At 42.4% G+C, this 15,532-nt stretch overlaps 1 protein-coding gene across 2 annotated transcripts in view; it reads right to left on the bottom strand.

Annotated features, from left to right (window-relative positions):
* NTNG2 (netrin G2) overlaps positions 1-8,822 on the bottom strand; it is a 175,627-nt gene extending 166,805 nt beyond the window's left edge. Inside the window, exon 1 of one of the 2 annotated variants that reach the window (XM_089675115.1) lies at positions 8,425-8,822. The gene's annotated coding sequence lies outside the window, so the exon portion shown is untranslated. The remainder of the gene's footprint in view (positions 1-8,424) is intronic. The other variant, XM_089675117.1, reaches the window with a different exon arrangement.
* Between the last annotated feature and the right edge of the window lie 6,710 nt (positions 8,823-15,532).

Genomic DNA, 15,532 nt, shown 5'->3' with positions numbered 1-15,532 from the left:
ATAGGGGATGGAGCCAGGGAGTGGAGGCTGTAAGTGAAAATGTAAGAGAGTGTACAATGCATTATTTATTGTAAAGCTTGGTGTACAAATATCCCTTTAAGGAAAGGAAGGGCAACCAGCGGTGAAGGAACTGGAAGTTTCAGCATGTTCTACCAGTTCATGCTTGGTGGCTATATAAGATTCTACTTTGCGGTGATCAGTAAATACATTTCTTTTATTGTTTTTGGTTCCAGTAGATAATATCTATACATCTCCCAAGGGGGGGTATGGCAAACACATTACTGCTCAATCTTAACCCCTTTACTACCAGACCTGGAACAAGATTCATTCTACAAGCATAGTGTAAACAATAAATATGTGTACAGTATATTAAAAAATATTGTGTGTATATCTATCTCTCCATATATCTATTAATTTCATATATATATATACCGTATCTATCCATTATCTATTTATCCATCCGCCCATGTATTGTAGTAGTTTCTAATTATTTACATTGGCTTTATAGTATTTGTGGTTCCTTTTATGACTGTGAATATCCATCTATCCATCCATGCATCCATTATCTATCTATCTATCTATCTATCTATCTATCTATTTTTGTTATAACGTATTATTTACATTGGCCCTATAGAATTTATGGGAAGTTTTATAACTCTATCTGTTTTTCAATTATCTATCTATTTTAGTAATAAATATCTCATTGTTTACATGGGCCTTATAGCATTTGAGAACATTTTTATGACTGAGTATCCATCCATCCATTCATCATCTATCAATCAGCAATGACTTTCTATTACATTTCTATCTTATTTACCGTACATTGGCCTTATACCATTTGTGGTTACTTTTATCACAGTGCATATCCATCCATGCCTCCATCATCTATCTATCTATCTATCTATCTATCTATCTATCTATCTATCTATCTATCTATCTATCTATCTATCTTTCTTTCTACCTGTCCATCGTAGTATTAACTATCTAATTATTTACATGGGCCTTATAGCTTTTAAGAGAACTTTTATGACTGAGTATCCATCTATACATTCTTCCATCATCTGTCAGACAGTAAGAACATTCTAATTATTTATATTGGCCTTAATACATTTGTGTTTGTTTTTATGACTGTCAGTATATATTTACATATCCATCCATTCACCATCTATCAATGATCTACCTATCTATCCTTCTAACCTCATCCATCCATTCCTTTATCTTTCTATCTATCTATCTATCTATCTATCTATCTATCTATCTATCTATCTATCTATCATCGATCTATCTACCCTACCTACACAGATATCCAAGCTTTGTCTATTTTCTGAGTATCTATCTATATATTTCACTGGCCATGAATTTACTTCCCATCCATTATCATTCATTGCAGCATATTTTTTAAGGCCCAATTCTTTTTTTTTTTATTGCAAGCATTTTTTTCTATTCTGTAATCCCACATGAGGTGTAATCACCCCTTTTCGTCTCTCTGGCACATAGCTATACTGAGCCTGATTCAATCTGTTGTAGCGTTTTGTAAATAATAGCGCACAAATGACGCCGCTGGTCAGCAGCGTCAGGAGTCATTGTGACAGCGGAGAAAGTTTAGCTTTTGCTGCCCTCTCTCCCTCCGAGCTCCATTTATCAGGCTGAATTTTGCCGGTGACATATAAATTTTCAGCAGGCATTATTAGATGCCAGCCAGGCATACACTGGAAGCAGAGGATCGATCCCTGTTCCCTCCTTTTAGGAGAACTTACTCACCACTGGGGACTGATAAGCAAAGTATTGTGAACACAAAATTAGATTGTAACCCGAGTCTCCTTCTATGTTTTTTTTTTCACTCTTCCTTGTATTGACTGAATATTTTTTGTAGACATCTCTTCTTCCATTAACCATTTCCTGCCATCAAACACCAGTTAGAGTCACTTAAAATGAATCTTTTACATATGAGGCAAGATTGCAGTAATGGAAACAATGTAAAAATTGGGTTTATTTCTTTAAATGCATACTGCAGTTGCTGAGGGGTCAGCAGTGGAAAACAGTTTTAATATCTTCCTGATGATGATTAAAAAAGAGAATTAAAAAGATATCTTTGTGATATATATGTGTGTTGCACAGTAAGCTAACACTTAAAACTGTCAGTTTTCCATACAGTGATCAGATGTATGATAGATATGTCATAAATCTTGGAAGAATGTAACATTCCTACCATTTGATGGATTGTTAATGTTTTTTGACATATATGCATATTTGGATATGTATTTGTTAGCATATGGCAATAAAAAACGCTTTAAAAAAAAACTGTCAGTTGACAGAATTTCTCTAGGAATTTGCTGGACAGATTACTGTGCGCCAGAAACATGATTCCAAACTAATAAAGATCTTTCATAGAAACCATTATTTAAATTTTACACTGCCTTTTAGGCCTTGAAAGGGACATATCCAGGGGAGGAATTATTTGATGGCACAGTATAGAATGTTCTTTAGGTATAAGCTGTTCTTTTTAGCGTACTATTTTGAATTTATTTTTGCCTTAAGTTTATGGTTTTTATGCAGGGGACTAGCAGACGCAGGACGTTCGCCTGCCTTGAGTTTTATAGGGAAGATGATGCTGGAAGTACCGGTTCCTGAAAAGTTCTGTGCCTTCCAGACTCTGTTCTTGCACACTGAGCTGAGAGATTCATTCCCCCTCAGCCGGGAGCCTGATTACAGAGTTAAATCATATAAATATTTTAAATGTGACACACATTCCTGGAGGAGTGATTTATTATTATGCAGAAGAATTAGGTAGTATTTTAGGAATTGGACAGACTTATGAAACCTAAAAAATTATCCATTTGCATTATTATCTCTGCATCACTCTATTTATATATCTAGCTGCTCAGTCTATATATATATCTGTCTATCTATCTATCTATCTATCTATCTATCTATCTATCTATCTATCTATCCCAATTATTCATTATCTATCTATCTATCTATCTATCTATCTATCTATCTATCTATCTATCCCAATTATTCATTATCTATCTATCTATCTATCTATCTATCTATTGATCTATTTTCCCTAATATCTATTTACAACTTATCTATCTATTCCATGATCTATCTATCTATCTATCTATCTATCTATCTATCTATCTATCCCAATTATTCATTATCTATCTATCTATCTATCTATCTATCTATCTATCTATCCCAATTATTATCTATCTATCTATCTATCTATCTATCTATCTATCTATCTATTGATCTATTTTCCCTAATATCTATCTATTTACAACTTATCTATCTATTCCAGTATCTATGTATCTATGTATCTATGTATCTATCTATGTATCTATCTATCTATCTATCTATCTATCTATCAATCATGTCTATCTGCCCTACCTATAGATATCCAACCAATATTTATTTACCCCATTATCTATCTATCTATCTATCTATCTATCTATCTATCTATCTACAACATATCTATCTAGTCCATTATCTATCTATCTATCTATCTATCTATCTATCTATCTATCTATCTATCTACCCTACCTATACAGATATCAAACCAATATCTATCTATCTATCTATCTATCTATCTATCTATCTATCTATCTATCTATCTATCTCTTTATTTATGTATCTTTATATCTATCTTTCTATCTATTGATCTATTTTCCCTAATATCTATCTATTTACAACTTATCTATCTATTCCATTATCTATGTATGTATGTATGTATGTATGTATGTATGTATGTATGTATCTATCTATCTATCTGTCTATCAATCTATCATCTGTCTATCTACCCTACCTATAGATCTCAACCAATATTTATTTACCCCATTATCTATCTATCTATCTATCTATCTATCTATCTATCTATCTATCTATCTATCTATCTATCTATCTACCCTACCTATACAAATAACCAACCAATATCTATCTATCTACCCCATTATCTATCTATCTATCTAGCCTTATAGTAATCGTGAGAAGCTGTGGTGGGAGTGTGTGGTATACAGAGGGTGCTGCTAATAGTTAAGAAAACTCAGAGAGCAGCAGAAATGACTGTACTGGAAGGAGGAATGCAAATCAGAATATGTAATAAAATAGCTTAATATGCAGATCAAGTAGCAGAGCCGCTGTTTATTTGTCAATCTGGAGAGAATCTGCTTGCACTGCAAATGTTTCTATGAACTGATCCACTAGCAGTAGGAGAGCTCCCATACAAACTAATCTGACATTACAGCTATATCTAGGCTGCATGTCTGTAATGTTGAGACTACAATCCCCTCATTACAATGTCTCCTGTTTATATCCTGAGCCCCATTCACATCACATTTCTCCAAATCAGGTGCAGGTACCCTATGCCTGCCACGGAAGGGGCAGCTTGCAGTTCTAGGTTGGTGTAGATGTCTTAGTGACTAAAGAGTTAAAATACAAATTTAAGGGCCCTTTGAGTTGCCAATTTTATTATGACTGGTGGGGAGTACATAGATATTTAACTCATTATCTCATTATCTATGTATCTATCTATCTATCTCTATCTGCGGTATTTATCTAACTCATTTCTGCCTATCCATGGTATTTGATTTTTACAGCTTACACTCTGTACACGGGACCCAGTGAACAAGCTCCAGAAACTTAACGATATATTCAGAACTGCACAGTGCTTATTAATCTGAAATGAACTCTAGATAGCAGTTATGAAATAAAGACTGCTGTATACTATTGCTTTTTTACTCCTTTTCCTAATACACCTACCTGCTAATGCATTTAAATAAACAGGCGAATGTATATGAATGTATATGAATTTCAATACACAGCACTCTGAAACATCGCCAGAAGTTTTAATATAGAAAATGTTGTGCTTTGGATATAACTTTTAAAACTTTACACACTGATGAAAAATGTATGTCTTCAGTTTAGGGCAAGTCTATATTACATAAATATATTTTAGATATTCAGTCAGTTTTGTTCTGTCTATTTAATATGTATACAACCAAGCTGTGATAGAGATAGATAGATAGATAGATAGATAGATAGATAGATAGATAGATAGATAGATAGATAGATAGACAGATATGCAACTGGAATTAACTGACAGATAGACAATTATGAGACAGATGGACAAATATGTAAGATCTACAGAGATGTATTCCTAGCTATCACTTTAAAAACTGTATATTCAAAGTTTATTACATGCAGATGTACAGATATTTAATCAGTTTTGTGCTACCTATTTAATTCTTTATACAACCAAGGGGCATGGAGAGATAGATAGATAGATAGATAGATAGATAGATAGATGCAAATGAAAAGGATGCATGTCAGATAGACAGGTAGGAGATAAATGAACATTAGTGTAAGACCTAGACTTCAAAGATTCTCAATTCCATTGATACAGTGCTCACTGCAGCATGTGCACCAAACTCACATTACTTACTGAAAGCCCCTTCAAAAAGTTGGAGAAAAGGAGACTCTAGTCAATGAATTGGTTAAACCAACAGAGAGAAGATTAATCTCAGATTACTATAAATACAGTAATCCAAGTACATGTAAATGTAGTTTTCTGCTATGAGAAGAGGATGTGTGATGGGGGCAAATGACTCACCAGACGGTACCTGGTGGACTATAGGAGGATGTTTGGATGTGAGCTCCCCAGTGCCAGGGAGTGATTGACCTATGCCTTCCATGTCATGTGCCTATTTTCATGTTCTCTTCCCTCCTTTACGCCTAGTGCCCATTTTCATGCTCTGTGCCCACCATGATCTGTGTCCATCTTCATGTCCTTTGCTCACCTTCATATGTTGTGTCCTCCTTCATGCCCTGTGCCCATCATGTCAAGTGCCCACCATGTCCTGTACCCTCATCCATGCCCTGTGCCTGCCATGTCCTGTACCCTCATTTATGTCCTGTGCCCACCATGTCCAGTGCCCTTATTCATGTCCCATGCTCACCATGTCCTGTACCCTAATTCTTGTTCTGTGCCTTCCTCCATGTCCTGTACCATTGTTCATGTCCTGTACCCACCATGTCCTGTACCCTCATCCATGCCCTGTGCCTGCCATGTCCTGTACCCTCATTTATGTCCTGTGCCCACCATGTCCAGTGCCCTTATTCATGTCCCATGCCCACCATGTCCTGTACCCTAATTCTTGTTCTGTGCCTTCCTCCATGTCCTGTACCATTGTTCATGTCCTGTACCCACCATGTCCTGTGCCCACCTTTATGTCCTGTGCCCACCATGTCCTGTTCCCTTCTTTATGTCCTTTGCCCACCATCTTCTGTACCCTCCTTCATGTCCCATGCCCTCCTTCTTGTCCTGTACTCTCCTTCATGTCCTGTAACATCATTCATGTCCTGTTCTCACCATGACATGTACCCTCCTTCATGTCCTGTGCCTACCATGTCCTGCATCCACCTTCATGCCTCCTATGCCTACATGTCCTGTGTCCACCTTCACGGCTCATTTGCCCACTTCCATGTACCCTCATTTGTATCCTGTGCCTACCTTTGTGTCCTGTACCCTCGTTCATGTTCTATTCCCACCATCACCTGTACCCTCCTTTATGTCCTGTACCCTCCTTCATCACATGTACTCACCATGACCTGTACCCTCCTTCCTGTCCTGTGCCTTCCTTCATGTCCTGTACCTACCATGTCCCGAGTACACCTTTTTGCCCAGCATCCAACTTTATACCTCCTTTGCCCAACTTTATGTCCTCTGCCCAAGTTAATGTCTTATGCCCACCATGTTCAGTGTCCACCTTCATGCCTCCCTTGCCCACTTCCGTGTCCTGTGCCCATCTTTATGCCCTGAGCCCTCTTTAATGTACTGGGCTCATATTCAAGTCCTATGCCAACGTTCATGTCCTGCACCTTCCTTCATGTCTTGCACCCACCTTCCGTCCTTTTTCCATGTTTATGTCTTGTGACTACTGTCCTGTGTCCACCTTCATATCCAGTGTCCACCTTCATGCCTCCTTTTGCCTTCTTCCATGTTCTGCACCCTCCTTCATGCCTCCTTTGCCCACTTCCATGTCCTGCACCCTCCTATATGTCCTGCACCCTCCTATATGTCCTTTACGCTCCTATATCTCCTGCACTGGTCTTCATGTCCTGCACCTGCACCCACTTTCATGTCCTGCACCTGCCTATATGTCCTGCACCCAATTTCATGTCCTGCACCCTCCTATATGCCCTGCACTCTCCTATATGTCCTGCACCCTCCTATATGTCCTGCACCCACCTATATGTCCTGCACCCACCTTCATGTCCTGCACCCTCCTATATGTCCTGCACCCACCTTCATGTCCTGCACCCTCCTATATGTCCTGCACCCTCTTATATGTCCTGCACCCACCTTCATGTCCTGCACCCTCCTATATGTCCTGAACCCACCTTCATATCCTGCACCCTCCTATATGTCCTGCACCCTTCTATATGTCCTGCATGCACCCTCTTATATGTCCTGCATCCACCTTAATTTCCCACACCCTCCTATATGTCCTACACCCACCTTCCTGTCCTGCACCCTCCTACATGTCCCGCACCCTCCTATATGTCCTGCGCCCTCCTATATGTCCTGCACCCTCCTATATGTCCTGCACCCTCCTATATGTCCTACACCCACCTTCATGTCCTGCACCCTCCTACATGTCCTACACCCACCTTCATGTCCTGCACCCTCTTATATGACCTACACCCACCTTCATGTCCTGCACCCTCCTATATGTCCAGCAGCCTCCTATATGTCCTGCACCCTCCTATATGTCCTGCACCCAACTTCATGTCCTGCACCCTCCTATATGTCCTACACCCACCTTCATGTCCTGCACCCTCCTATATGTCCAGCACCCACCTTCATGTCCTACACCCACCTTCATGTCCTGTACCCTCCTATATGTCCTGCACCCTCCTATATGTCCAGCACCCTCCTATATGTCCAGCACCCACCTTCATGTCCTGCACCCTCCTATATGTCCTGCACCCACCTTCATGTCCTGCACCCTCCTATATGTCCTGCACCCTCTTATATATCCTGCACCCTCCTATATGTCCAGCACCCACCTTCATGTCCTGCACCCTCCTATATGTCCTGCACCCTCCTATATGTCCTGCACCCTCCTATATGTCCAGCACCCTCCTATATGTCCAGCACCCACCTTCATGTCCTGCACCCTCCTATATGTCCTGCACCCACCTTCATGTCCTGCACCCTCCTATATGTCCTGCACCCTCCTATATGTCCTGCACCCTCTTATTTGTCCTGCACCCTCCTATATGTCCAGCACCCACCTTCATGTCCTGCACCCTCCTATATGTCCTGCACCGACCTTCATGTCCTGCACCCTCCTATATGTCCTGCGCCCACCTTCTTGCCTCCTTCGCCCCCTCCATGCCTAGCACCCCCTATCCCCGGCTCACCTGAGGATGGCAGGTCCGGAGGGGTCCCATTGCCGGGCTCACATTCAGCTCACATCCACAGACCGGCGGGTCCCCGGCAGCTACAAGTAAACTTTTAGTGGGTTTCCAGTGTAAAGTCCAACTCCGGGCAGGACGGCTGAGCTCCCCTCCCCAGCCAGAGCCCCGGGCAGATGGCGAGAGGCTTTGTGAAATCTCCGTGGCGCTCCAAGTTAATGCTGGAAGATAAATCCCTCAGCCATCACTTCCAATCACGGGAACACGCTCCTCCGCCGGCCCCGCGCACACCAATCTGCTTCTTCCCTTAAAGGGGCTGCCGGCCGGCTGAGCGAAGGGGGAGCCGCGAGCCGGAGTCAGGAGGATCGGCGTCTGCGATCAGCACCACGCTGTGCGGACAGCTCCCGGGACGCCACGCCCCCCGCCACACCCCGCACTGACAGCAGGGCGTGGCCTCCCCTCCCCGAGAAGACTCTTCGTTCCTTCATCAGATCGCAGCGCACACAGGGGACCGTCCGCCGGAGAGACTCATCAATCCCGGCCTGGAGAGCGAGCTGTGTGCCGGAGATTGATGAAGTTTGTTTTATTTGCATTTTGTTTTTGCTGAATCCAGATGAAAGCAAACCTTTCCATAGACACACATGAGGGGGGGGGGAGGGGTAGATATACTAAAGGCAACTAGGCTGTGCACTTTGCTGGGAGAAGCTGCACTTTGCATACAGTTTACTCAATGAGATGATTTCATTGTGCACACGATACCCATCAAACAAAAAAAAAAGGAAACAGCGTTTTTTTGCTTCATGCGATTGGATGATGGACATCAGCGGAGCGTCGCCTCATTCACTGAGGCCCAATTCACGCCAAGCGTAATGAGAACATGCGGGGTTCTTTGCACGCTTTTTGCACAATACGCACAGGGCAGCCCATTCAAGAGCCTCTACACGTGACAAATGAGCCATAGACGCTCCTGCACCTTTTTAGGCACGCTTTTTTTACCGCGCATTTTGTCTTGCACAAAAACATGCATCTACTGGCCACGTTTGGGGCGCAGGAAACGCACACATTCATGAAATTCACAGATGTGAATGCAGCCTAACCTATGGAGGAAACCTCCTGCTAGAGTGCACAGTTTATTTACCTTCGGTAAATCACCCTCCATGGTGTCTGTCTTTACCAACCTACACTTACATAGTTACATAGTTAGTCTGGCTGAAAAAAGACAAAAGTCCATCCAGTTCAACCAAAAAAAGTTATAATCCTATGCCCACAGTTGATCCAGGCAAAAATAAAACCAGAAAAGCACGATCCAATTTGCTCCTCCAGGGGAAAAAAATCCTTCTTGATCCCCCCCAGAGGCAATCTGATATTCCCTGGATCAACTTTACCTATAAATGTTAGTATCCAGTTAGTATTCTGTGTATCCAAGAAAGAATCCAGACCTTTTTTACTTGGAAATGCTAGTTGCCTGGCTAGCAATCTGGCCAAGAGGGTCCAATAAGGTTTGAGTCACTGCAACAAGTGTGCATTTCTGTAAAGTCAGACATTGTTATTTATATACTGTATATACTCTATAAATTCTGATGCCAGACTCGTCCAACTTACCAGCGTCCACCACACCTCCACTGGCTTCCAATCACCACAAATAAAGTGTTACCACTTGCCGTTGGGGGCATTTTTGACATACATGTTAAAATCAGGATTTGTTTTAATGTCACAGCCCCCCCCCCCCAATATCACAGCCCCCCGGTGCATCCATTGCAATCATAGATGCTCCCTCATAAAACAGTGTCCTCCTTCCTCACATCACAGTCCTCCTTTGCAAAAATAATCCCCTCCTTACATCACAGACCCACTTACATCACAGCCCCCTTGCAATCATAGCTTCCCCCATCCTCAAATCACAGCCCCCCTTGCAATCACAGACATCCTCACATCACAGCCCCCCCACAATTTCACAGCTCCCCCTCTGCATGTCACAGCCCCCTTGTAATCACAGATGCCCCCCACCTCCATAAAATGGCTTCCCCCTTCCTCACATCACATCCTCCTTATATCACAGCCCCCTGAAATCACAGATTCCCCCCCTCTTCAAATCACAGCCCCCCCTTGCAATCACAGACCCCACTCACATCACAACCCTCCCCTTATATCACATTTCGCCTCCTGACATCACAGTCTCCTTCCTTACATCACAGCCCCGACATCGCAATCCCCCTTGAAATTACAACCCCCCTCCTGACATCACAAGTCCGCCCCTCTCGATCACAGCTCCCCCTCTTATATCCTAGCCCCCCTTACATAACAGTCTCTTTTGCAATCACGGACCCCCGCCCCCTCAATCATAGCTCCCCCCTCTTACATCATAGCCCATCTTACATCACAGTCTCTTTTGCAATCACTGACCCCCCCCATCACAGCTTCCCTCCCCCTTACATCATAAGCTCCCCTTACATCACAGCCCCTTTTGCAATCACTGACCCCCCCCCCCCGTCACAGTTCCCCCCTCATACATCATAGCCCCCCTTACATCACAGTCTCTTTTGCAATCACTGACCACCCCCCCCCAATCACAGCTCCCCCCACTTACATCATAGCCCCCTTACATCACAGCCCCTTTTGCAATCATTGACCCCTCTCCCCTCAATCACAGCTCCCCCTTCTTACATCATAGCCCCCCTTACATCACAGTCTCTTTTGCAATTACTGACCCCCCTCACAATACAGCTCCCTCCTGCCATCAAAGTCCCCCATTAAACTACAGCCCCCATTGCAGCTACAGCTGTCCCCCTTTACAGTCCTACATTAACACGACAGGGCAGAGAGTGGAAGGTACGGCAGGGCAGACTCCTCTTCTGTGTGTGTACTCACAGCTGGGCAGAGGATGAGAGGAATGGCAGGTCTTCATGGAAGGCAGAGGCTGCCCAACTCTTCTTGTTAACAAGCCAGTGATTGGTTGCTAGGATTTCTTTGCGTCCTAGCAACCCAGCACCCGCTTGTTAATTTGAAAAGTTAGAAAGCTCCCACCCTCCATGCAGACCTTCTGTTCCTCCTTCCCTCTTCTCTTCTGTGTGTTTAGCAGAGCATCAGGCAAGCGAGTAGACACAGAAGATGAGGCTACCCAGGCTGCTAAGCAGTGAGGCCTTGGTGTGGACAGGACTGTCACTTGGTTGGTGTCTGGAATGCAGACCGCAATTTAGTGACTCCTGTTTTACAGGTTATTAGTTTAGCGGTAACTGTGAACCCTGGTGTTAGAATGAATTGATGTTCATGGCAATACCTCACATGTGTGGTGTGATCACTGCTTACATGTATTCTAAACCTACATTTGCATTTGTATTTGCACATCAGCTTGCTTTAAAATTCTTTCTTTATGTATACTATGGCAATGTATTTTTTTACATATTTAAATTTTTTTTTATTCAACTTTATTACTAAAATGAGGTGTGAAGAACACCCCATGGAATACCTTTGGGCAGTGACAGGTACACTTTATGGAGGGATCAAGGGTCTATTAGAAATCTGTTTAATCAGCTTCTTCCCTGGCTGTACTGGCCACAGAAACACAGCACTGAAACCGGAAGCGATGAAACCCTCATTGCTTCCAGCTTCATTCCTCATAGAGGAGATCAGGGAATGGCTGTTCCTCCATCTCCTCTGTGGGCAGCTGACCTGACTGTTTACAGTTGTCCTGGGCTCCCCAGTGGAATTGGAATGGTGAGCCTGAGTCAGCTGCCCACAGAGGATATGGAGGATGCTAGCCGAAAAGAAACACCAGGGTCACGGCTGCAGCTGATTGGTTTCTATGCAGAGCTGCACCAGTTTTAGCAAATCAACCCTATTGTATCTGGACAGTGAGGATTCCTCCGCTGCCAGAATACGCTGATAAGTAATGCAGCCCATTGGCTGCAGTGCTGATCGAGCAACAATTTTCCAACACTTCTCAGAAACAGAAACGGCCATAGATCCGGTCCCCGATGAACTGGCCAAATTTCAATCCATTTATGGCCAGCTTTACCCTCTTATGTTGAATTTTATTGTAACTGTACTGTCTCTCTTTATATTGTGAAGCGCTGCTGAAAAAGTTAGCGCTATATAAATCCTTTACAATAATAATGTATGCTCTCTCCAGGAGCAAGGGGCACCTGGCATTTGGAGAATGGGTACTAACAATGGCAACCTCCATTCTGCATATATTTTATGTGGTGCCGCTGATTTTTTTTTTTCGGATACCTTGTGTACTGCTTTCAAATTCTATGTTCTGCCATGTCAACTGTTTTTCTATTCTACTGTTATGTGCAATACCTTTCTTTAATAAAGAACTCCTGATTGTTAAAAAAACAAAGGCAACCTCCACATCCCTCTCTGGAAAGGTTTCCTTTGATGCCTTTGTCAAATGATGGGTACCATTAACACCCTTTTTTTAAGGCAGTACACCACAACTTATGCCACGTTCATTGGAGCACACTTTTGTGCAATGGCCACGACTGTACAGCACGTTGAGGTGCCATTTACAATGAATAGTACTGCAACCCATTGCACGTGTGAATAAAGTTTACCACATGGTACTGTAACATACCAATCTCAATGGTCTTTAAAAGAGACCTGTCAAGAGATGCAGGGGCTTCTCTGACTGAGCATGTTAGTTGCCTAACTTTGAATTGCAAGCCTGGATGGTCCTAAAAATCTCTGACCTCTCAAGGTGCACTCACACTGGCAGTTTTACCCGTGCCCAAGCACAGACATCCCGCACGGGCAAGCAGATATTCTGACAGGTCTGCAGGAGACCTGCATGGCACCAGTGATCTGCTGATCACTAGTGCAATACTTTACAGGCTCCTGCAACCAAAAATAATAACTGCATGTTTTTTTACCTGCAAAAACATGTGCATTTATTATTTTTGGTCAAAAGGTGAACTTAAACTTTAAGGTTAAAAATTTTTTTTTTTAATTATTTTGTTAAAAATTTCAAGAGTACAGGTAGGTATTACAGTAGGCAAGGATAAACAAAGGTGTGCAACATACACACTCTCACTCAGCCTTGGAGGATGTCCTGGCCTGGCAACATTGGGAGGGCCACCACTGAACAAAACATAAGAACAATCATCCTGTAGCTTTCCAATTTGCTATACAGAGCGCAACAAGGGAGTAGGTGCATCACCTGTAAACTGCAAAAGATTCTGTAGCCCCTACCAATTTGAGATCGCCCCGTATGCACAAACATGGAACCCAAGGAGTCCAAAACAGGGCTTTGACCCCCCCCCCCAAAAAAAGGTAAAGTTTAAAATCATTTTAGCTTGAGAGCCCCTTTGGGTACTCCCTCATTACTTACTCCCAGTCCTGTTGCTCTGTGCACAGCACAGTTCAGACTGCAGACAGACTGAAATTAAACAAAGCAATGTTTGCACCTACCAGAATTTTGTTGGAACTCAAATGGAAAGAAATCCAGCTACTGAAATGTCTGACCTGTGTCCAGAGATGCAAATTTCAAGACTGCTTGCTCTGCTACCTGCCAGGTCCCTGACCCAAAGCATGCATGCAGCTTTTGTAGTCCGAATGTCCATCCTGCATACTTGCTCTAGGTCAGGGACTTTTTAGGTTCTTCAAGCAAGGAAGAGAATGAAGTTGTCATGGATGACAGCTTGGTTTCTTTAGGTTTTACACATGAAGATTACAGACACCTCGGTTGTGTGAGTCACACCAATATGTTGTTCTGTACTAATGTGCTTTCCATCACTGAGCTTTGTCTTTAGTCAGCAAATAATAGCAATATAAATGCTATAAAGCTTTGTGTATTACTGTTTTTTTTTGCTTCTGTATGCTGTTATGCTTTTGTGTAAGAACATTTTCGTCATCTGCTCTACTGCCCAATGTCCCTTGTTACGTTAATATGAAAGATCAAGTTTACCATAATTACACATTCCGCTTGTACCATATTTACTGTATTTTCTCTATTACATCTAACAGAAGCTTGTTGGTCTGATAAGCAACTAAAGTATCATACAATCATTACCAAGTGCAACACCTGACAATGCATGGAAATATGTGTTAATACTTGTGGCAGATGTAATCCCTAACTGGATGAGAGTTATTGCTCAAGGCCGGTTTCCTGATGGAGACAATTGCAAAACATGCCTGCCCAACGAGCATAAGCACAATGGCCTATAGTCTCCCATATATGCTCCTGCCTTCTTACACGTCACATGTGCCCTTGGTAAAAACTATAAGTGGATGTGCTGACACATTGCACAAGTTCCGCCATTGTCGCTATCAGGAAACCCTCACTGAGCAATGATCAGCAGCCAGTGACGGTGCACATATAAAAAGTGGCTAAAGGAGCTACAGTAGATCAACAGCACTGATATAAAAAGTCTGTAAAAGAAGAATTCTAGGTTCACCATGTTTAGATTGTTACACTGGTCCAGCTTGGATCAATGTAACTGTGCATATACCATACTTGTGTGCGACCTCTAGAAGCTGGAAATCATTGTAGGGCGGTGATGTCACACTCTCGCCTCATCCAATCGGAAAGTGCTTTGCATTCACAGAGAAAATACAAAGCAATCTCTGAAAGGCGACCGACTGAGCAGCAGGACAGCTGCTTGGCACAGGACCTAGAAGCTAGAGGAGATCACTGGAGTAATGGTGCCTTCTGTAGTCATTTTCAGCTTCCAGGTCCAAGCTGGACCAATGTAAAAATATCATACCTGGAATTCCTCTTTTAAAAAATGGCAAGCATTTATGATACACGGTGCTTCAGCAACCTAAATTTTGTCCATTTAGAGCTTAGATCTACTTGAAAGGAAAAAAACATTTTCCTTTTAAAAATACTATACGGTCTGCAATTGCTCAAAAAGTAATATTGTAACCTAAAATAGAAGTCTCATGAGCAATAAAAAAAAATTAGATTATTGGTCTATAGTTCATGTTGAAATAATTGAATGTTCCTAGATTGGACGCTCGAAAGAGCAGGGCCCTTGACCCCCTCGTGTTTTGTTTTGTTACTGTATTGTCTCATGTACTGTCCCCCACTATATTGTACAGCGCTAAGCAAACCTTTAAGCGCTATATAAATACTGTATAATAATAATAATAATAATAATGTTAAAATGTTAAG

This window comes from Staurois parvus, unplaced genomic scaffold, assembly GCF_062004578.1.
Source record: "Staurois parvus isolate SC_StPar_1 unplaced genomic scaffold, SC_StPar_1.0 ptg000154l, whole genome shotgun sequence".
Lineage (NCBI taxonomy): Eukaryota > Metazoa > Chordata > Amphibia > Anura > Ranidae > Staurois > Staurois parvus.
Note: the sequence above shows the minus strand (reverse complement) of the source record. Positions and strands in the feature narration are given on the sequence as shown.